The 24,080-nt window shown below is 43.3% G+C and overlaps 1 protein-coding gene across 15 annotated transcripts in view; it reads left to right on the top strand.

The window, feature by feature from the left end:
- Positions 1 to 24,080, top strand: part of LOC126922562 (transcription factor Sox-2) — a 359,193-nt gene that overhangs the window by 143,536 nt on the left and 191,577 nt on the right. For all 15 annotated transcript variants that reach the window (XR_007712835.1, XR_007712832.1, XR_007712829.1 and 12 more), the window contains one exon: positions 18,581 to 18,680. The gene's annotated coding sequence lies outside the window, so the exon portion shown is untranslated. The remainder of the gene's footprint in view (positions 1 to 18,580; positions 18,681 to 24,080) is intronic.

Here is a 24,080-nt window from a genome sequence, read left to right as displayed (position 1 = left end):
TGCTCTCGACCTCGGACAGGGATTCTCAAATGGGAAGGGAATCGGGACCACCGTGGAATTTTTCGCGAGCTTTCACACGGCTTCCGGAACTCGCCCCGTGTCGCCAGATTTCATACCTTTTTCTCGGTATCTGGCAAATTGCGGCTCTTGTCGAAACGTTTAACCTGTTTTCCTTTGTTAATTTTTATTTCAGAAAGCAATACAACCTGTCCTAAATTTTTCTACAATGTTTCGCGATGGTTCACTTAACGTTTCTTTGTAATTAAAATTCTTCCGGCAAGCACAGGTATTTCGTTCGACGTACGGTTCCTTCGAAAATAAATTTGTCGATTGAAAATTTCCTGGCTAATTTTTCTAAAACTGAATTTTCTTTGGGAAAGCTAGGTGGAGGAAGGAAAGTCGCAGGCAGCCATAGCGACGCGCGAGCAATTTCGGTCATGAGATTAATCCCCGTCGATCTACAAGTTTATTTGCCGCAGTTTCGATAAGTCTTCCCATTCACTTTGATCTCCGCCGCCAACTGAGACCAGACGCTGTTACGATTGTTGCGCGAAGCAATAAAACGCGTCATGGGCTTCGCGACAGTTTTGGGTGTTCGTTAAGTGCGAACAGATAAGGAGGGCGTCGTGGAAAATACACGAATCCATTCTTGCCGGCGATATTACGCGTGAAATGAAACAGCTGGAAAAGGGAAATTTCTGACAACTTTCTATGTTCCATTGCGATATAATACCTATATCTTCAGAAACAGAAATAAAAAGAAATAACTGTTACGATCTGTTCCTCGTTTCGGGTCGAACTATTAAAGGAATCTTGTCCTGGAATACAGAGACTTTGATCGACAAAGGCATTTTCTAAGGATCGTTCTAATATTCGTATTCGTGATGAGCGATATAATATCAATGTTTTTAAACATCGATGGTTTTCAATTCAGATATCGATATTTTGCATCGACATTTAACGTGAGGATATATTTTCAACATCTGTACTTAGCTGATAAATATCGAAATTGTCGAATCAAATTTTGCAGTCAGTCGAATAATTCGCTTCTGAACAAACTCGCCAAAAAATATTTAGCAATAAGCGCAACATCCGTTTCGTCCGAACGGCTATTCTCCGAAGCGGGCAGTGTTTTAAAATTTAAATGAAGCAAGAAATCGCTTAATTGGAAAACATTTACAGCAACTGCTATTTCTACGTTCATTGTCTATCGAAGACTGGCATTTTCAGTAAAACATGCTACATTTTATAATCGAGTTTAATATTCTACAATTATTTGTCGTTGTATATTTAAAAGGTTTAATTTAAATAAATGATTTATTTTCAGTTGCGCACTTTATTACCTGCAATTCAATTACAAGTGTCGATACCGATAATATCGATGTTTTATTAATTTATAATAATTAATTACTACTAACGAGTTTATTACCAAATATCATTTACTAACTTATTCAATTAACTTTAGATTTAGAGCGTAGAATTCATTAAATTAATTGACAAATGTCGAGTTAGGTTTAATGTCAGATTTAAACTTAGACTTGAACTTATTTACATTTAGGGTTGCGATTGCGTTTGCTGGAAAGTTTTGCGATTGCGATAGAATTTTGGATGACAAACTAACGAGACCGCGTCGAAAGTGTGTCCTTTCTAAAAGAAGTTGGTAGAAGTGAAAACTGACAAACACATCTTCAGGACATTTCCACGTAGTTCCACTTGCTTGGCCAAGTCTAGACAATTGACTGCCCAGCGACGTGGCACGGCATCGGAAGTATAAAATATAAACCAGACGCGACACTTCGACGCCTAAATATCCTCGAGAGTTGGCATTTTCAAGTGGCGCGTCCGTCTCATAGATGATCTATCGCGCTAGACCTGGGTGGCTTTTGTTACAATCCTTGGAAAATGCCTGGGCGAGTCTGCAGACTCGGAGATGGTATCCCGCTGGGAGTAGCCATCCATATGTCATTTAGCAATTTAGTTTGGCAAATTTACCAAATGACCAGCTGCACAAATTGTAAAGTACAAATTAAATAGTAAAAAAAAGTCTGATGAATTTGTAGCTATTGAGAGGTCTTCGTTGCTCTCCTCGAGAACGAGAGAGGATTGCGAGAGTCGCGTTGGTTACGAGCGCAACTGTATGCAAAAGTAGAAACTTTAAACTTCCTTCTGTCCACCACTGTAAACTAAAATCCTTGTATCCTTAACGTACACCGTTATCTATGACGAAATTTGTTGAATCAGAGTCGAGAATTTAGGCGCATTTTTAAAACAAAATTCAAATATCTTGAACTTTCAATAATATAATTTTATTTAACTATATAATCATCATTCGCAATTTCTACACAATTTCTTCACAATTTTTCTACAATTTCCGCGTTGTAAAAGTTTTACACTGATTTTTACGTGCATAAAATGAATTATTTTTAACATTGCTATTTGTAAAGAAGTTTGACATTGATAAAAATATGTGATAGACACAAGAATACAGATATGAATTGCAAAAAGGACGTGGTAAAAAATTCCATCCGACATTAGTTATTTTTTGGTGAATCGTAGAAGGCCGTACGTTATCCTGTAAAAAAGTACACCTTTTCTGTGTCCCAGTGTTGGTTGAATTATTCTCGAATTGTGTTGTGACCACCTACACAAATCAAAGTTTCTACCTATACCAACTTCACGCATTACATTTACAAATGACTTTTTTTTTTATTTGGTAGACTATTTACTATCAATTCTCATTGAGAATTATAAGTAAATTATTTTGGCGTGGTATTGTCACTTGGATTATAAGAGTTTATAGTATGTTTGATTGTAGTTAAATCTAATGCTACAATTTAAAGGGTTTTGTCTTTTTAGTCTGCGGATCTGATCCGTCGTGTCAAGTAATTGAGTAATTAATAGGTTTTGGTGGTTGTTAACTCTTATATTATATCTATTTCTGAACTTGTATATTTCTTCTTTAACTGTGGGTATCTTAAGGTCGCCATGTATTGTTTCGTTGATAACATACTAAGGTGCATAATTACAAATTACTGACCGAAATTCGATATCAGTTAATCGGTAACCAAAAAGAAGAATATATAAACTTTTTCCTAAATCTGATAAATATCTTTAATTCAACGTCGATCATTTTCAACGGAGAAATCATTGTACAGAAGTCAAAAATTCGACAGCCCTCAAGAACAAGACAATCTACATCATTTTGTATAAAAGGGAAGAGGATGGACGAGAGAAGGTCTGGTACCGGAAACTGGAAGGAAGAGAGTCAGTTTAGTCTGGCTGGCTTTGCTCGTCTCCTCGACGTCTCCTCATTCAGGCGAAGTCTAATTAAAGTGCAGCTGCAAGTTAAATTAAAACACGATAATGTTGCCGGCAGTCTCTGCCTCTCGTCGGTCTGTCTTCATTTAGGGAAAGGATCTTTCGCTCGTCGGAGAGGAAGAAGCTGAAACTTAAGCGGTCGTAGCGGAATCGCAGTCGAGTCGTTCGTAAACTCCTCGAAGGACTTGGGACGAATGAGTTAAACAGCTCGGTGCCGGCGATCCAGCGAGCAGTTCTTGATTCGCTTGTTCCACGAATAAAAGCGGCCGAGATACGATATCGGCTGGCTTAATCGGCTTTGACCGGGCAACTGTCGCGCGATAAATCTTCGTCACGCGTTTACTTTGGTCTCTGGCCAAGTTTTGTCTCGCGCGATTACCAAGAAACGCGGGAACCGCGCAAAGTTACATCTTTTTTACGAATTGGTTCGCGAAGGTTCACCTTGGTCAGAGCGCGATGCATCATCAATCGATCGCATTCTAATCGACGTATTACCGAGCTCGTTTCTCTCGCGAACGCTTTGATTGCCTTCCAAAATCTCCTCCATATTCCTTTGATAGATTTCTGTGATTCAAAGACACCCGATAGTGGTAAATCACTGCATCAATTTTTTAGAGATTTTTGGAACCAGGAAACGAACTAGTATGATTTTCTCGTAAGCTCGCTTAATCCATTAAGAATCAAAATTGCGTTTCGTCTGTAATTTCTCTTCAATCGGTTTACGTAATTCTATGAAGACCATGTTGCAGTTGTGGAGAAGAATTTCAAGAGTTTGCTCGATATTTTTTCTGTGCGTGTTTGGAACCTGATAGCGCAACGTTCAAGAAGCACGTCGCCATATATTCTCGAGTGTAACAGGTCGTTGCACGTAATTATCTGCATAAGTTCATTACTCGCGAAGCATAATTAATATTCCGTATGGATTGCCGCACAGTCGATAATTCCTGGATCTGAAACTGAATAAACGACTTTGAACTTCTGCGATTTTTGGCAAAAGCTTCTCCGCTTTAATGTACCAGGAAACCATTCGCGTTACCAACCGTGTTTGTCGCGTTAACCAAACAACATACCTCTATGAAAGGTACCTGCTACAATTCCAAATGAACGAAGAAATCACAAAAGGGCGACGAATCTGTAAGGATACTTCTCACCTTTGACCGTGAAATTCCGAATCGCGAAAGGGCTAGCGAAGATTGCAGCTAGGTATGAGGGTGTACCAGTGTCTCCCAACATCTGCAACCCTTTTCTTAACAAAATCACCCTAATCTCTTTGTACGCGGTGCAAAATCTCTTCCCCTATATCTACTTTACCACAGTCCGACTTTAACTCGAACTCTGTCTCCAAACTCTATTTTAATGAAATTCCCGTTAGCGTTTGGCGAAGATTATCAAGTGACGAAGGGCTTGTGGCCAGTGGAGAGTTTGAGAAACACTGTGTCGGAGATGTCGCCGAGGTGGGGTTGATGGCAGATCGGGGAGGGGAACTCGGAACCGGGTGCATTGTGGTCGGAGATAGAGATGGCTATCGGGGTGCGCCACGCGGTAATTGCCAGGAACTACGGGGGGAAATTAAAGCTGCCCCGGTCTTCCGGCACCCCCATTGTCGGTACTCGCGACACTGTTCCCGGTAGCGTTCTATTTATCAGAAACGAGCCAATGGCTGGCCTCCGCTGACAGGCTCCGTGTCACTGTGTCACCGGAATCGAAACGCTCGCTTTGTCGAGCCTCCTCTCACTCTATCTCCATCTATCCGGCTCTGTCTCACCTTTTCCCGCTGGTTGGTCGCGATTCTGTCCGCGCGACTACGCGACTGCACGCGACTATCCGCCCGGCCATCCATCGAGATTGCCCTATAGCCTGTATAGAGACGACCGAAAGGGGTACAGCATCCGCAAGGATCGCTAAATGGACGCTTCAGAGCTGCCTCTATTAACCGGTCAATCCGTTGAACGCGGCTGAAAAAATGTAAAACGACATGCCCCTTCTGAATCGACCGACTTTGTTTCCGACACAACGCGTTGTCCGTGTTTCAGCGGCTACGATTCTATGCGGCTCTCGATTCTCAGAGCGACTGGTGATCTGGAACGATTCGGTTGAACGCGATGTTAAGAGAAATGGTCGGAGGATTCAAATAAACTGCGTGCATTTCGCATGATTTTGCGCGCGTAGACCGACTGCTTGAAAAGCGAGATATTAAACTAGACCCTGGTTATTCTGTTTTATTTGATTCTCTGATAGAACATCGGCAAAATTCCAGGAAAGTTAATCTCGAATTCCTAGTATCCTATCTATAACAAACTCGCAAACGATCCTCAAAATCTACAAAATACCTTTATACACCTGCTGCACCGTGTTTCGGATGTGTCAGAAATTGAAGAACGAAATGGTTGTTGCCAGATGTCTAGCTAAAAATCCACCGTTCTTCGTATAAGATTCATCGACGATATTGAATTCTAAGATCGTTGCCTTGTGAAACACGAGAAATGTATTTTGTTATGTTTTTCCTGTAATCTTCGCGCGACGTTTGGTATCCTGACATCGGCCCATATGCCGCTGGGCGTTTTCCAAGTGGAGAGTTCATGCAGAGTACCGGTAGCAGCCTCGCCTGTGTTTACACCAACGAGTCTATTCGCTATTCCACTTCCGCATGCATCGCGCCGCCGTCTTTCGCAATCACGCGCCCTGTTTTCAATTTTCTGCCCGTAAACCGTTCTACGAGCGCGACGATACTGCCGCACTTTCACCAACACTCTCTGGCAAACCGCAAATACGTACACGATCTCTGTGACGGTGGTGAATCGCGCGGATACGCAACCAGCCAGCACGAGTACCAGTACAGTACTATGATACACGTACGTATCCGACTACGTGCACACACATGCACGAATAGCGGTTATACACGTGTGAGTGCGTATATAGAAGCGCACAGGCAGCCTGGTTGCGGATAATTCAGGCAATCAGCGTAATGTTGCGGCGGTGAGGACCCTCCAGCTTCCACTACGTATATAATACTCTACCTACCTACCCGGCCAACGGGGTGGCTGGCTGCTTAGGATGAAGCTGGTCCCTCTAGGTACGTACCTGCGAGCCTCTATATACTAGACCATCCTGGCTATGTACGAACGGCTGCCTACGCAGGTTAGGTTAGGTAATAGCTAGGCGAGCCTGGAACTCTCATACGGGGTGTCCTGAGACGATTCGAAGGATTCGAAAGGGTTGGTTTCGCAAGAGAGGGTGGTTGAACGATTCGGTGGTCAGTTTGAGAAATTATCGAGTAGGAAGAACTTTTGTTGTTCATCTTGTGCAATTACGAGGGAATTAACAACCTTTTGTACCTATCCTCGAAGATTCGTGTAATTTAAAGTTTGATTTTATAACGCGGCCAGGATATACTCGTCGCGGATGTTTATTCGTTTACAAAGCATCTTTTGGACGTAGGGAAATTTGGAAAAATCAGACACACGAAGCGAGGTTGTAATATTTAGCAGGTGATACGAATCTCTAGCTTCGTCATATTGCTGAAAGTATTATATGAACGCGCATGAACGTCCGCGGTCTACTTAGTCACGATCATCGTGTGCCACGCTTCATTCTGTGAAATTGCTGGTGAAAAGGAATGAAATAGCCGATACAACCATAGATAAAACGTATCAAAATGTTCTCCGTGTTTCTTAATTTCCAAGCAAAGTTTAATCATGCAAACTGTAACGAAACGTTAACTAAATGATTTAAATTGGACGAAGAGGAACAAAAGAGGTACGATGAAAATAATGAAACTTTAATTTCCTCAGTTTCGTGAACGTAAATGAGAATACCACTTACTGTATGAAAATCATTTACTATCGTGTAATATTCTACGCGAATATACTAATCGATATACAACGTATATAAGACTATTTTCAATACGTTCATTTTACTGATACGAAATTCGCAACAAAGTCGATTGGACGTGGAACGAGTTTGAAACTCGTAGAGAAGGAATTTTCGCCTATTCCAGAGGGATTTTGGAATCGACGCGCAAACATATTGGCAAGATCAAAAGTTTTTTTGGGGGGAGGTGGGTTGTATCGATGTGTTCGATTTGAATGCGACACCGTGTATAGGCGCGCAACTCGGCCAACGAGCCGTTAGCTCTGCACGTGCAGCTACCTCCCCCTGTGTACCGGGGCTGGTTTCGAATCGTCGAGAGGGTGGACCAAGGGTAGGCCCGAGTGACAATGCATCGAGTACTCTCGAAATATTCCAGCACACGATGCACCCTCCTCCTCTTTCTCTCGCTGTCTCTGCGTCTATTTCGTCTGCGTTCGACGTCGGCCATTACTCGATGATCATTTGCCATTTTGATGCCAGATAAGTTGCCGCCAGTCAGCAGGTTGTCGTGAATATTTCGGTGAACGAAAATTTTTAGATATTTTAATTAACAGAGTAGTTACAACTTTACGCGTAATGTTTCATCATCGATTGATCATCGTGTTGGCTTATTCGTAGATGTTTCTCAGAATCTGGCATGTTGTAGCGAAAATCTTTCAAAATCGTCGTAGCTCCGACGTTTTTACGTTTATTCAAATTTTTCAAGCAAAAATGTCTGCAGAAAATTTTAGATATCGAAGCTTCGAAGTAATATTGATAGAATTTCCGAGTAGAGTCAGTATACGGTTTCAGGTATGCGTGAGAGGTTTTTCGTGTTTTCCTATATGTATTTCTTTAACAGATTGCGGCTGCCTCCGTCGAGACACGAGCGAATATTTTCTCTTTTTTCCTTTCTTTTATTTCATTCAGCGGTATTTCATAAATCAATTTAAATCAATCAGCCGAACTTTGTTAGTAATTCGATTTTAAGCGGAAATCAATTTCTCTATGGGAATACACGCGAATCACGCGAATTAAATTTAACACGGAGCTTGTATTCTGTGTGTTGTACTTTGTGTATCTTCAAGAAATTCTTTTGTTCGAAACGGTGCGCGCTCATAGGAAGGAGAAATTATTGTCTAGTAAGATCGAGTATTTAATTAATTACGAGAGTAAGATCATCGCTAAGCGTTTGATATGTCGGAACAAAATTTGTAAATTGCCCAATCGTGGCAATCGCGAGAATGTCGATTACGTTCACAAGAATCGATGCTTCATCTCATGAAATTCAAACGTCATTAAACATTTGCTAATTGCCGATGACGATGAAAGGATGCACACTTGGACCATTTAATTCTTTCCCGACTCTCGTATCTTGTCTGCAGTTATCCTGTCCAAGGATCAGCCCGTTTTTACCCCTCACTTCTCCTTACTAATTTCCCCCGACCGAAATCGAGAAAAACAACTGCTCTTCGCTGATAGCGTCACCGGCAACTCGTAGGATAGGGATGGTGGAAAAGTTCTGTTCCAAGGGTGGTGAGGTCCTTCCAGAGGACTTAAAATCCTCGAACGGTCGCGAGGTCCGACCACCCCCGTCCTTTCTCTCTCTTCTTCTTCTCTCTCTCTTTCTCTCTCTCTCTCTTCCTCTCGGGATTCCTCCCTGGACGAGGCTGCCAGGGGAGGACAGGAGAGGGTCGCTTTCAAAAGACTCAAAATTACTTTCTGGATAAGCTGGATTAGGGTTCGCTCTCGTGCCGCGTCCCAGATTAGAGCCGACGACGCTCGCGTCCCTACTTACGATTTTGCTCTTTCCCCCGCTTGTTTCTTCGCCTTCGTTTCTTTCCTCGATCGGAGTAACGACTCTCGCAGGGACGCGGAAGAACATTGGGGCTGAAGAACCTTCTTTCAAACCTTCTCTCTTCTATCAAGTCGCCAGAGTAATTTTTCGAAGGACACACGTACGTACATAGGTTGACGTAAATAAGTAAATCACTGTACCCTTTTAACATCTGTCCTAAGAGAGATGCAGTGGTTCGGCAAAATATTCGACTGTTTCTACGAATATATTAATCATGCGTTATACGAAACATTTTAAAATTTTACTATTATTCTAATGTAATAATGTAACGTAAGAACTGCAGTGTATTTGGTGCGAGTATAGGTACATTTCGTATAAGTGTTCTAGTTTCGAGAATTAATTCCTCCTTAGCAATAAAACATATTTTTTCTCTTCATTCGTCCTTCGTTTTTAAAGGGGCGAGTAACTTACTTATGGATCGACCTACGTATTTCAAGTTTCGAGTTTGTCTTTGCCCATCGACCCTTTTCGTAGGTCATTTTCTCTGGACACAAGTTGCAAGTTTTGGTATTCTCAAGTTTATCGGGCTAATTTCAGTTCGTTTCCGGGAGTGGCTAGCACTCAGCCCTTTGCCAAAAATCTGGCACGCGGTATCTGGCTTCGAATTCGCATTGGTAGGCAGAGTGTAGAGCGAACTTTAAGAGGGTTGCCTTTGTCGAGGCGTTCGCTACCCTTTAAACCGCCTCCTGTCCTCTCTCGCACACGCCTTCGCCAGCCTCTTTATCCATCTCGCACCGCCTTCCGGCGACTTTCTTAGCCGATCTTGCTCGCTCGTTTGCACCCTTGGAAGTAACCCAGTCGACGAAAGCTCGGGGGTGAGTCTTCTCCTTTCGCCCTCAGGGCGAAACCAAGGAGACCAGATTAGAGGGGGTGAATCCCGGGCGGCCGCAGGACTTTCGTCATTTTCACTCGGGCCTCGTATTTTGCGCCGATCGTTATTTTCTCTAGAAACAATGGTGTCCAATGTGGAAAACGACGGCGGGTTGGTAGAATTTTGAAATTTGACGAAGCTAGCTGAACGAGTGTCTGAAAAATATTCTGGACAAGCATCAGAGGTGCTCGAGATTTACAGCGCCCTTAGTCAGTCGATTAACTGCGTTTTCCTTTGACGAAAAACCTCTGTGATCGTGGAATTAAAATTTAATAAAAGCAAATGAATTTCTATTACGTCGGCTGTGCTTCTTGCTATTAATTTTAACACGATGGTGATTTATCTCGAAGGAAAATAAAACGACACGTAAAACGGTAGCTCATCGCGAAATAAAGAAATTATCGACTAACCAGTGCATTCTATTATTGTTCATATATCCGTTAAATAATCTCAATTATTTTTAGTTAAATTACGAAACAATGTCGCGATAGAAAAACGAGATAGGATGGAAAATCCGCCGGACGACAACGAACATCCCGTGTTTAGCAAAATGATTTAGAGGCATGTCAAACTGGAAGCGTACATTGAAAAGAGAAAGATATAGCGGGTAAGAGAGGTGGCGTTTTTTGACAATATTTTGCGTAATTGAGCAGCGGCAATAAATTTCGCTTGAATTATGCGCGAACGTGGAGGGAAAATAACTGAAAACTGTCCAACTGTTCCCATCCATTATTTACATCGTTTAGCAAATTTCACTGGTCCCCGATGGGCCGCCATGCCGGTTGTTTGTAGCCGCGTGTGCGCGTGTGCGCGTGTGTGAATATACTCTGAACGTTTATTGGTAAATACAGCGTAGCTCTCGCCGGGAGCACCGACACGAGCGAACGAATTTACGATTTCATCGAATTTCCTCGTTAATCGACGGTATACGCCGTTCTGGTCTTCACGCGTGGACAAACCGTGTAGAGCTGTTCTGTCTGGTTAAAGTTCAACGAGATGGCCGCTTCGCGACTCAACTACTTGCAGCTCCTTTTATTTACCTCAACGACCAGAATTCCTTTTGCCAGATAAACTTCAAAGAGTTCTCGTCATCTACTGGATAGGAAGTAGATTCGGAACGCCATCGCGTGACCAGACACGGTGCACTTGCAGCCTTTTTATCCAGTGTTTCCCTATGAAAAGAATTTTCATATCCCGTTCCGATTTATCATCGAGTTTTAATATCGTAAATATGATTTAATGTACATTCTTCAGGGCCCGAGAGATGTTTGATACGTAGGGTGAATTATCTCGATACGCAACGTTTCGCGTACACAGAGACGTGCGTGAGACGACATGCGGAGAAAAGTACGTGTATCGTTCATTTATCGCAAGAAAACACGGGCAAAACGAGTTTGAATGTTTTAAATTATCTCGATTTTGTGGCGACATCGTATTAACATCATTAAGGATCGCGCATTTTATCGCCCACTCTCTCAATTTATCGTAACGTTATAAATAATTATCAATTTCTTTAAATTTGTAAAAATGTCTAGATTACTAAATTTGTGAAAATTAATTAATAAATTTGGAAAATCTACGCGCGACGATTGTTTTTTGATCGGCCGCAGAGTTAGAATTGCAAATGTATAACACGATGTAAATTCTATAGACTGAAATAATAACACGTTGTAAGGAGAAAGAGAAAAAGAGAGAGGAAGAAGCTATAGTTAGCTTCACAGCGATATCGTAATAGCGCAAGATACTCTCTTTGAAACTTTAATGAACTTCACGCTCTCGTTCTGCTGCAAACGTGTGAGAATGCAATAACGACGCAAGTGTCCTTATGTCGTACGTTTTTGCACTTCATTTACAAAACTTAACCTGTAAAAGGTAGAAACGACCGTTTGCCCTATGCTAATAAGCTGGAAATTTGTAGTCACTGGCGACTCAAAAATTAACGCCATTGTCGTAGCAAATGAGCTGATATTATTTGTAAAATCGGAAACGGTTTCTCATTGTCTCGAGAAACCAGAGAAAATTTATAGAGGTCGGAACATCGAGTCGAATTTCAGAAGTCGAGAACAATTTTCACGGTTGCTAAACAGTGAGTTCCTGGGGATGTTTCGCCTAATTGTGACCCTAATAGATCGTCAAGGGACAGAAACACCTCGTTGGAACTTTCTAAAAGCTTCACAGGGATCTTGCTTCTCGCTGTTTAACTTTCTTCTATCTTTTAGCCTAACAGCCGATGAATATTCACGAGCTTGTTTCTCTCGGATCTTCTCGTTAAACCGAGGACAAATTTTCGTCGCTGTGAAACGATGGCCTGCTCTCGCGGATCCGGCGTTCCCTGTTGCTTCGCCCGACACTAATATTTTTGCACTCGAAACATCAAACAGGAAATGGTTTCATAAGCCGTTTCCTGCGAGCAACATCCGGTGTGTCGGATTTCACGGTGAAAACTTTATCGTTCGTTGTTTCATTGTTTCGACGTGACGTCCGTGGTTTCAGATATAGCGCGTTTCTCTGTAAACCATAGTACCATCGACGATTTAGCAAATTTCACTGTTCCCGAAATCTTCGAGAATCGGGCATTCGAGGCTTCTACCGTTGCAAGAAACCAGACTTTCCGTTCCAAAGTTTCCATCTATTGTGTTCTAACTAGAGGAATGGCGTCCACGGTAAACCTAAACGTTTAAACTGAAAAGAATTCGTCGCTCCTCGATTTTTTAGGACACCAAATTTTCCGATTCTCTTTATCAGAAGAAAATAGTAGATCTCCTGTTTTAAAATATCGGATTATCGCGTTCCACGTACTCGAAGCAGCGATACTGCACGAGTTAGCCTAAGCGATTTAAAGAAAGTTCACCGTTCTTAGAATTCTCGAGTCTCAGAATTTTCAAGTCTCCGCTATTGCGAGAAAATAGACTCTGTTTCAAAGCGTCGAGTTATCGTGTTCCAGCCGAAGAAACGGTACTCCACTCGTTCGCTATGGTACGTAGACCTAAACGGTTTAAAAAGATTCACCGTTCCCGGAATTTTCAAGTCTACGCTGTTAAAAGAAAATGGTCTTGCTGCCTGAAAGCATCGAGTTTTCGTGTTCCAGGCAAAGGAACAGGGTCTCGATCGTCCGCCATTTCATTGTATCGACATGGCCGCGTTGCGTTATCAACCGACGTAATCAAGCAGGTACACGCCGGTGGCGTGCGTGAGTGCGTGAACGCGTACGCGTCGACGTTGGCCAGACAGGGAAAGGTAGAACGAAGAGGACAAGGAGAACGAGAGTAAGTTTCTGGAGAGAAAAGGAGAGAGCGAGAGGAGAGGAAGAGAGAGGAGTGGCCCTCCGATTGGTCCACGCCAGGACCCCAACCTCCGGCACGCACGTAACGCGGCCAGATCGATACGCACTGCCCAAGCTACGTTCTCTCTTCCTCTCTCTCTCTCTCTTTCTCTCTCTCTCTCTCTCATCCCTCTACCCTCTACTGTTCCCTCTTCTTCCCCCGTGTTCGTTGCTTTTCTCTTCGCCACTCTGTTTTCCTTCGCGTTCTCCGTTCCTTGCCTCCAGCTTTTCCGCGTTCTTCCCCCGTCCCGCGTCTTCTTCGTTCCTTCGCACGTTCTTTCCCCTCCGCCACGATCTCGCGTCACTGACCGCAGTTACACCGACGACAACTGCCCTCTGCATGGTTTCAGACACGAGAGGCTGTCGTTTCGTCAGACGACATTAGCCTAGTCGATAAGAATTAATAGTCGACGAAAGAAGAATAAGTTAGCCCTCGATGGAATCCTAATTCGTGGAGTACAAGAAGATACAGATACGTTTATACGTTTAATTGATCTTGCGTTATTAGACGCTGCGTTCGGCGATTAGTAGGTACAATATTATGAAATACGAGCGAGGTATACAGCTGAAGGGTGCGCCTCTATATGCGTTAAATTGAATGAGCGAAGAAAACGACTGGGTTCTTTCAAAGATACTCCCTTTGTTGGTTTCACTTAGATAGTATTGTCATCATAGCGACAAGAATTTATCGCACACGAGGATGCGTATCTTTCGAACGCACGAATTGTAGCATCTGAGATTTTATTAGCTTGTCCGAGAAGTTTCTTTCGTTTTATAAGGAAATACTAGATTTTTTATATTAGTTTATTGAATTATGCAGGAATATGATAATAGAAATATAACGAGATGGATCATACCTAATTCAATAAACTAATACAAAACAGAAATTGTTGTTCATCTATTATCATTGTATCAAAGATACAATGAAAAGCTGGCGTTGCAGTTTGATCTTCTGGCGATCTAATAATCGCACTCAGCATAGTCGGAGATGTTAGCTTTTTAATTAATACCTCGCAGCTTGTAACTCTCTTCCGATTGCCAATTCGGATCTGGCTTAAGAAAATTCGATCGAAGATACTCCTAGTTCTATATTATAGCGACAAAGCTACTGAAGAAATTAGAGTTGCCGGTGATCAACCATAGTTGGGATAACACGGACTCGATTATAAGTTGGCATAGACATTTAAAGTTGAGAATTAACCTGTTCGTACGAACCAAGTACAACTAAACGCGACTCCACTACGTTCCAAAATTCTGCGCTTTCCATCCTTGTCGAGTTCACTGCCTCTCTTTCCATCGGACGTAAAATCGACCTCGCCAATTTTCTTCGAATCAGATTAGCTGGAATCATTGCCTATCGATTTGTGCGTCTGTCGACGAGCAAAGTCAGGGGCCTGAGTGGGCAGATTCTCACGCACTCGAGGTCCCAATCGAGGGACCAATTAGAGAAAGTGGATGCGAAGGCGGCTTGGAGGGTAAGACAAATCGGTGGTTCCTCGTCGACGTTCACTGGCGGCGTTCTCGTATTCACAGTTCGCTACGTAAGGCTAATAATGTCAGTGGCAGTAGTTGCTAGTAGGTTGCAAGACAATGGGGCGAAGAAGAGCGACCAGGGTTGACAGAGGATGGCTACTTTGTCCGGGAATGCGGGAAGATTGTTTGTCGCGGAAACAAAAAGTCATCGCGAAAGCACGAACACCCGGTATTAGCGTTCATCGAGACCCCTGATTACGGGCCACGCACAGCGTGTGCGTATCCATTTGCCGTGGCCATTGTTCCCCGATCCGCTAGGAAGCATTGTAGCCAACGAGGGGGAAGGTAATAACGTGGCGCCTTGTTCGTCGATTAAACGACACATTGTACCAGGACTTTTCTTTGATTGGATTACGCTTTAACGGAGCGGAGCTGCGACCGAGAACCGTGAAAAATGACCACGCGACCGGCAAATCCCCGTGAGAAGCCGCGACGCGAGTCCTCTTGCCTTTCAGCTCCTCTTTAAGGAACCACCGATCCTCGCTTCCGATCGTTCTTTCAACGTTCCTTAAATTTTTAACTCCGACAGAGAGTAGATGGCAAGAAGATCGTATATCTTCTTGAATGAAAGAATCCCCAATTCGATCTTTGTCTGCTGGTCAGAAATAGAACGCGACGCAGAAACAATTTAGTGAAAACGTACTGGTTTCCCGAGTATCTGACCAATAAGAAGATTCGAAAGAAACGGCGAACCTATGGCTATTATCAGGATTAATTGGTCCGACAAAGTGTCTCGTCCCTTGACTCGTAATTCAAACAAACGACGTTCCGATGTGCCTAAGCGAGGATTTATTTTATCACCAACATCTTGCGAAGCTTTCTCTTGTTGCGTGAATTTTATCTGAAAACATCTTTCGCGGGGTTCCTTCTGCTTTCAATTTGAATATTTCGAGCGAGGCAGAGAAGCAAGGTTGTTGGAGACAAATAGAAGTCTAAAATGTTGAGGCTGCTTCGCGTTAAAAACGAGGGTGGCTCGCAGACGGCGATGAGAGTCCAGAGCTGGATGATAGGCACGCCGATGGAGGGAGGGAGTGCAAAATGAAGGGAAAAAATGGGTAACCCTCCGGCGTGTAACTGGATAAGCCGGCGGTTTGTCGTTCGCGCAGCTTTTCAGTTACTTTTTCACTCGGCGTCGTCAGCCCCGCACGACCGAATGATGTATGTGCCGTGTGATTTATTTCACCGCTGAAGTCGGGTCCAGGTGACTTTTGTACCACGACGGCCGACATTCGTATCCATCGAGCATCTCGAATCGAGAAGAATCTTGGTTTAATCATCGGGACACAGTTTCGATCATTGACAACTTTCCTGTAATTCTCCGTATGCAACCTATTACGTTATTTATGTACCGAATGAAACTTCGCTTGTTTCTTCGAAGCAGATCTTTATTTTTCGTGAAAAGCTTCCCACATATCTGATTTAAAATCCGCTTGCTGGATGACTATGCGTTTATGGAAAGTTCAAAGTTGCGAAGAAAACATAAAATAATTTAGAAGTTGTATAAGGCACAGTATTCGTCATGGTATTTAACGAATGAAACAAGTGTCTGTCGTTTCTTCAGTTGCGTCCGCAAAAGTACAAATTTCCAGAAACGTTCGCAATCTACCGGTTGTGTAATGTAGCGTCCTAAGATATTTTTACATTTCTCTGAAAGTCTAAATTAGCCTGTTCGTGGAAAATAAAACAGATATGCATACTCGCGGGAGTTAAAAATAAATAAAAGTTCAAAACAGGAGAATATAGAAGTTAGGTAAGAGAAGAATCCTTCGCGTTATATTCGCGGAATCGATCGCGTGGTCTTGACGATCCTTGGCGTAATTTCCCAAGCACCTTCGAAGGGCTGAAAGCATTCCCTACAGGGGAATGAAAAATCACCGGGATTTTCGCGTAATGCGCTTAAACCACGCGTTTTTACGACTACGAGCCGATCGTCTGCTATGCCTCATAGCCGATTTATGTAGGTGGAACGTGCCGGGGATGTTCCAGGATACGGCGAGATTCCTGACGAGAGTACTGTCGTCGAGCATTAAGAACACTACGCGTCGGCCCCATAAACTGCAGCTCGTGTCTGCGCGTTAAGGGCACGACTTGTCTAAAAATCAGGGTTGCTTCTGGAAAGGGGACGGTAGAAGCTCGAAAACCCTACTTCCGGTACGCGCACGCCGCCATCGCCGGAAACGTGCATCTCGAACGCGAAGCGGTGCATATGATTCTTGGAAGAGGGGGAACGAGAAAAAGTTTCTGCCGGGACGAATGAAAGTTCTTATTTTTCTGCGTGACCGGCTGACAAAATCGCACGTCCCTTGTGAATTGTTAGACTGATAATTGACGTTATGATAGTACCTCGTAACGTAGGAATATCTCTATAATTCATCTTCGTTCATGGGCATCAAGACACTTACCGTTTTGATAAGAAAACGATAAGCGATACGGATTAGTAAAAACTTGGCGTCTCTACAAAGTAAAATATAAAATAACGCTTTAAAATATGCGCTTGGAAATCGCGAGTGTTAGAGTTTTAGAGCAGAGCAATCATTCAACTTTATCGTATATGTATAATTAGCGTCATTCGCATTGCGATATTGGAAACACGAGTTCTTCGTAATCTCAGACTCTAAGGAAGATAATAATTGCTAAAGATTCTGATAATTTCGCAATAATTTATCAGGATTGCTTTGTTCTTTCGTAAATTCCCTGATGCTTACGAAAGAGAGTTTATGCTTGGAATGTTTCAAAGTTCCAGGTAACACGATCGTTTACAATCTTGATTTATTAAACACATTTTCATACACGGAATTTCTCAATATCTTTTTCCTTGGTTTATCTAAATATACTTCTACGTATTATACCGATTAAAATATTTAGAATCGTTACGTCGCATGTACCTTTGATTGCGTGCACGACATAGAACGTTAGAAGGAGAAAGAATACAAAAAATGAAGGGAAGAAAAAAAAGGAACAGTGATGAGAAATGCATCGCGACCCGGTGGCAGGGAGTTCCTTCCATTTCGACGTGTACTTTTCATTGCGTTTCTGTTCGTATAATTAGCATGACAATAATAGCCAGCCGGCTTTCTTAATCAAACTTTTTAAATAGGATCCTCCCTCCGTTTTTCACGGAAACCCAGCCCGTCGGTTTCTTAACGTCGAATTGCTAATCACCAGGCTACGTATATCGCTGCCTTATCCAGTCGTTCGCAGTGGCTGACGGATCTTCTCTCTGGCGACTGCAATTGAAAACTGGAAATTAATGTTAATTCCATGGACGTACAGCGACTCTGAATACGACGATCGAACGCTCCGACAAATCGTAAAACGTTTCACCGAAGAAAACGACGACTCGATCGATTCCCCTTTCGCTGCGACTAACTTGAATCATTGTTCCGATATAGGCCCAATAATAATTAGATATCCTTCTCCGAACTTAATCTACTCCTCGTTAATTCTGTCCTTTTTGTACAGATCGCGTCTATAAATACAAATATATTTCTATTTATGAGATTGTTAGGTAGTTACGTGAAGGTATAGAGAAGCAGTACAGTATTTATTGCAAACGTACGCAACGTACGAGTCATAAACTATTTCAGCAGTCGATTATTCATTCTGTTAATGAGCTAAAACATTTAGAAAGGCCACCTTTACCATTAATTATATCTTCAAGATAATTATTCATAATTTTTTACTACGTATATGCTCGTAACGGATGACTCGTAACTTCTGTATACAGTTTTAGATTGGCTTCAAATTTTATTAACATAATGTAGCGTTAGCGTATAAGTTAAGACAAGTGTCATGTTGTAGACAGTTAGTTATTTTAATTTTATATTAGTTTTACAGATAGTGGAAGATCAACAGGCGATGATGGGCTGGTGTAGCCACTTGCAGTCATTGCGAGCCACGTAGGCCTACACCAAAAAGGATGCGCATGGGTATGTATGTGCATGTGTACGTTTGCAGCGAGTATCTGTGTAAAGACAAGTGTTTCTTAGCGAGTCTGGACGAACATCTATTTTTACCTAGCAATAAAATGGTAGCTCAATCTCCGATAATAGTCATTCGCTCTATCATACCTTCATAATAATCATCGTAGTCCTGTCACTTTATATTATAATGAAATTTAATAACTCATTCAGTTATAACGAAACTTCAAAATATTCGGTATTACGTAAATATTTTAAAAAATTTCCGTAAATATCCGCGCGATTATATACACGCTCAATTTACATTTTCGATGCATCGACGATACTTTTTATCCCATTTATTAAGCAAGTGAATAACAATAACGGTTTATCGACCACGAAATGAAACTAGGATACGCATGAATCCCTCCAGCTCGTTAACTCCCCATATGAATAACAATAAACTTGGCCATCCATGGTCACAGTGATCGTCACGCTGTAATTCGATTATCATTCGATTCTCCATAGCTTTGCCCTGCTCGGAGCCGATCCGGTGCGCGCAAACGTTCCGACTCCGATCCGCACACACCGCTTTTCCTCTTTTTCCTCCCTCTCGGTAACCCTCCCACCCCTCGAGTCGTCTGGCCAGGTCACGGGTGAAAGGCAACGAGGAGAGAGCAACCCTTTGCCCGTTTTCCCAATTCGATGGGAACGCGAAAGCGCGTTTTCGAGCGTTTCGCGGGGGTTGGATGGGGCTGGTCTGCTGGCTGGCACGGGGGGTCGTACGCGGAGAGAGCTCGTTTACGGTACAGCCCGTTTAGAAATCAATGTCCACGATACACCAAGTACCATTCTCTTGAATGGCGGCCTCGTTGAAGAGAATTTCGTGCATGTCTACCTGTGGGTGACTGTGTTTTTGATTTTTTGAATTTTTGACAGCTCCACCGGAAAGACACTTTGAAGAATCGGCTTCCCTTTTGCGTTCTATTTATCATTCGCTCGTGATACCGAGGTTTGTTCGTCGATAATCATCGTGAAATACGTACAAATCTTTGATCGATCAAAGGGTATCGATTGATATATAAAGATCGAGTGCGGTCAGTTTCGTTATTTTTCCTTTTACGCGATAATTATTCTTATTGAAGTTGGTTCAGCAGCGTTCTTCACGGTCCTCTTGAAGAGTAAGCACGTCTCTGTTGATTTACCGGTCTCGTACGTCATCGTTCTACCGAACCGACGATCTATTTTCGACGATGGTCCGCCACGATGTCGTAAACAACGTCGATCTGCTGTGAAATTCATATTTAAATTATAATATTCTTTTAAAAGTCGAACAACAGATTCGTGACACGGTAATCGTTACATTTTTACATTTCCTACAAATTAATTATCGATGAATACTTCGTCGTGTATACTATTAATCGCGAGAATATTTCGTCACAACAAACTGCGCGCAACAGCGCAACCATTCTACGTGTCAGTATAATCGCTAGATCTCGTAGCTTACCATACGATAAGATAGCAGAAACGAACGTCGGTTATCCGAAGTATTTTACAAGTGACCCAACAACCTCGCAACAGGCAGCGTTTCATCGGTAGCTGGGTATCGCTCGTGCATCCTTGAACGAGTCGATCGAATATTCGAGTCAGCGACTCGTGCTTTGTTCGACGAAGAGGAGCCACGTAAACCGGCCGAGGAACGGGAGAACGGAACGTGTCCGTGGAAACGGGGGGGAAAAAAAGGAGATGGTGAAACGCGCGAGGGGGGAAAGACGCGGACAGGGGGTGGAGAGGGAGAGGAGAGGTAGAAGGCAGACGACGCGTCGTTACGCGACGGAATACCATTATCCGGATAATGGGCCGGCAATTAGCTCGGCGGCATGCATAAATCTTCGCGTGAAAGGACAGGATGCCCGGTATTTAAATAAATAAGTAGCCTCATTGTCCGGCCACGAGGCGTCATCGGGTCACGCTGGAAGCGTGAAGAAGGGAAAAAAAAATGCTAATCAGTCCGAAAACTCCGCGAGGACTCACGCCGGGCATAGCGCGTGTGTGCGTGAGCAACGGTGACTTTTCACCAGTGTCAGACACACACACGATCAAAGAGAAGGTGAAAGGAAACCCTGGGAACAGGTAATTCGAGAGACACGAAGGTGTCGACCGCGTTTAACGAGGACAAATTTCGTGTGGAATCGCCGAAACCGAGTCGTGACAGGATCGTCGAACGTTCACGATATTACGGTGTTTCCCTGCTAGGAGCGGTTCGTATATGCATTTTTCTGTACACTGGATATGCATTATTAATGCGGCGTGAGCCCTCGAACATCGCCGTGCCGCGTGACGAATCCCGTTGAAGAGGAATCCCGGATCGCGCTGTCGGGCTTCGATTACTTTGGGGTGGCCGGAGAAAATCGGCGAGACGAGGGAAACGATCACGTCCGAGAATCACGATGATCCGTTTGAGATATTCAAATCGTAATCGAAAGAGCGATGACATTATTCTATGATTCTCGATTCATTTCGTACAAGATTGATTAATTTTTCTGTTCGAGAAGTATCTGCGTAAAAATACGCCAGGCGTCGGATCGCCAAGGTTAAATCGTATGTAGAGAAAGAAAGGCAATACTCGTATTCAAAAGTTTCGTACATGCGAAGATAGAAAAGTTTGTTACGGCGAGTATCGATTGGCTGTAAATCTATAAAACGTTTGAAAAAGCAATGCGACGTTCATCGATTTCGAGTTTATATTCTATCGGTTTGCTTAAATTATTCACTCAGATGACCGCGGCAGCTTCTTCAATTCGTAATTCTTCGTCTATCTCCGCGCAAAAGACTTTCGATTAGCATCGTCGACGGAAGGATACAAAACGATAGCGAGCAGGTTCATCCGGTCAACGAGGTCGTCGGAAATAAAGACCGGGAACGGTATAACGCGCGGCAGAGAAGACATATAGGAGGAAGAGTGGAGGGTAAAAACGGGGAGAAAGAGAGAAGAAGAGAGAGAGAGAAAAAAGAGAGGAAGAGGAAAGTTAACCGCAGTGGATGCGTGGCTGCACATCGTCCACCCTTGTGGCCCGTCTCGATCCCTCCACGTGCACGGGTTCGACGCATCGCGACGCATCGAGGGTGAACGAGGCCGATGTGCAATCTATCGAAAGATATTCATGGGGCTGGCCGTTGGCCCCTGTGCTCACGTCCCCATCAGCCATAACCGTCGCGTCACGAATGTCTTATTGATTGCATCCAACCGAACGGAGACGAGGACAGGCAAAAACAGAGAATCGTAGAGCATCCAGAGAGCGAGAGAAACAAAAAGAGAGAGACAGAAGGTGGAAAAGACGAGGAAGGGTGGTGAGGGAGAGGGCGGAAACGCAAGCAACCCCTCCAGCTTGATATAACGCGACAGGAAAATGGGGAGGGAAAGTTAGCCCGGAAGCGGCGAATATGCGTTTTGGATCACCGCCGGATGTTCACGGGGTTGTTGCAGTTATTGTTATCGTTGTTGTTGCTGTTACGCTCGCTGGAGATCCGTCACATTCCTGTACAATTTTCCGTGTCGAATCTCGCCAATCTTTTTAGAAGATAGGCCACGGTTACAACGAATGTGTATTCTGACGGATGAAACATCTCAAGAACGATGTACTCGCACCACTTTCATAATCGTTATGTAACAACATATTTTTTGAACTCTGTTAACGTTATTTGTAGAAAAAAGAACGATGCGTTTTAAATTTCGATACAGATTTTAGGTAGACTTCTTCCAAGGTTAGAACTTTGTCACAATGGGATTCAGGCCAGAGAATCGCGGGGACCAATATGATTCTTATTAAATTATGTTCCTCTTGTAACTCATAGAAACAGACTTTGCAAATTCTCACATCGTTGCGTCGCTATGGAATAGAAAATCACGATCGATTAATCGTCTTCTCGTTAATTTAAGGCAATCGTTAAATTTTGTGGGAAACCAAAAAATGCGCTAACACGTACTTATGAACTACGGTGTATACGCGTAACGTTTCAGTAAGTAAATTTTCGTTAACTCCTTCATTATTATTATATATAAGTGAAACGAAGAAAACTTGGAGGTCGAGAAAGACGAAGAGACACGACATCGTGGACGAAACGACGAGTTTACGGGTTAACGCAAATGAGAGGATTTGACGAACTCGAACATGACGAGCATCACAGAGAATACGACGGATCGGCGAGATGTCCGAGCGCGAAATAACGCGGAAGACCAGACGAGAAGGGGTGGAATATAGATCCAGATCGTCGCCGGCAGACGACGTCATGGGGTTAAAGCCATCTCTTGCGTCCACTCTTTTCCACCCTCATTTCCATCCAGTCGTTCCACGTCGCTTGACATCGACCACCCTTATTGGGAATCCGAATTCGGCATTTGCTTCTTTCATTTATCAGGATTGTCGAGCTTGACCGACGATCTCTCTCGACAATCCTCTAAATCGGTCCTTTTGCTCCATTTCTCTCCTTCTCGCTTACAAACATCGCCTCTTCTATCTCCTTTACTCCCTCTTTCCGTTCTTTCGAAATATCTCGACATTCTATCCATCACGCCGGATTCACGCGGGAACGGGCTTAACGCGCACTCCTCAAGCGTTACTTTATAATTTATTTTCTCGCTACACTGCCACTCCATGTTTTTGCTCTCTCTCCCTCCATCCCTCTTTCTCTCTCTCTTTCTCTCCGTTATAAAAAAAGAGACACGCTTCGGAGCGGGAAAACGTTTCGTCGACTAGAAAACGCGGACGTCAACCGGTTGTTTCAACGGTTCTTCTAGCGAACTTGAGTTGCACAAAAACGCAAAGCCCGGACGAGTTGCCCTTTATCGGAAAAGGCTGGTGATCGTCGGTCCTGTTCTTGCGGGCCGAAGAATCGGAGGTTGTCGCGATTTTCCCGACCGTAAACTCGCTCGCCGCCGACGTACGACACTTATCTACCTGCCGCGTATTCGTACGTGCGTAATTTAATAGATGTGGTGACATCGGTCGGATTATCGGCGTACAGCCGCTTTTATGCGGACACCGTGGCCGTTGGCCATAGAATGGTGTTAATACACCCTGACGTTTTCAGTCGACGTCCTTTGGCTGTTTCTTCTTTTTTACCAGCTACGCGATAACGTTATCAGCTGCCACCGGAAAACGACGCGGTGAAAAAGAAAGGAAACACGCGACGATTGATAACAAGCTGTTGTGATGAATATGATGGGCAATTTTCAATTTCCAAACTTCGTTTCTACATGCATATGGAGATAAGATGAAGTTATCCGTATTTGAGCCACGTAAGCTTCGATATCTTAAAGCTTAAAATTCAATCGCGAAATTTACATAGAACAATCGAATTTGATATACGATGGCTATAAAAAGTATTTGTACATAGCATTATATTTGAACACAGCATCCTTCGTTAGAT

This window comes from Bombus affinis, chromosome 12 (assembly GCF_024516045.1).
Source record: "Bombus affinis isolate iyBomAffi1 chromosome 12, iyBomAffi1.2, whole genome shotgun sequence".
In the NCBI taxonomy this organism is placed as follows: Eukaryota; Metazoa; Arthropoda; class Insecta; order Hymenoptera; family Apidae; genus Bombus; species Bombus affinis.
This window is presented reverse-complemented; position numbering and strand designations above follow the sequence as displayed.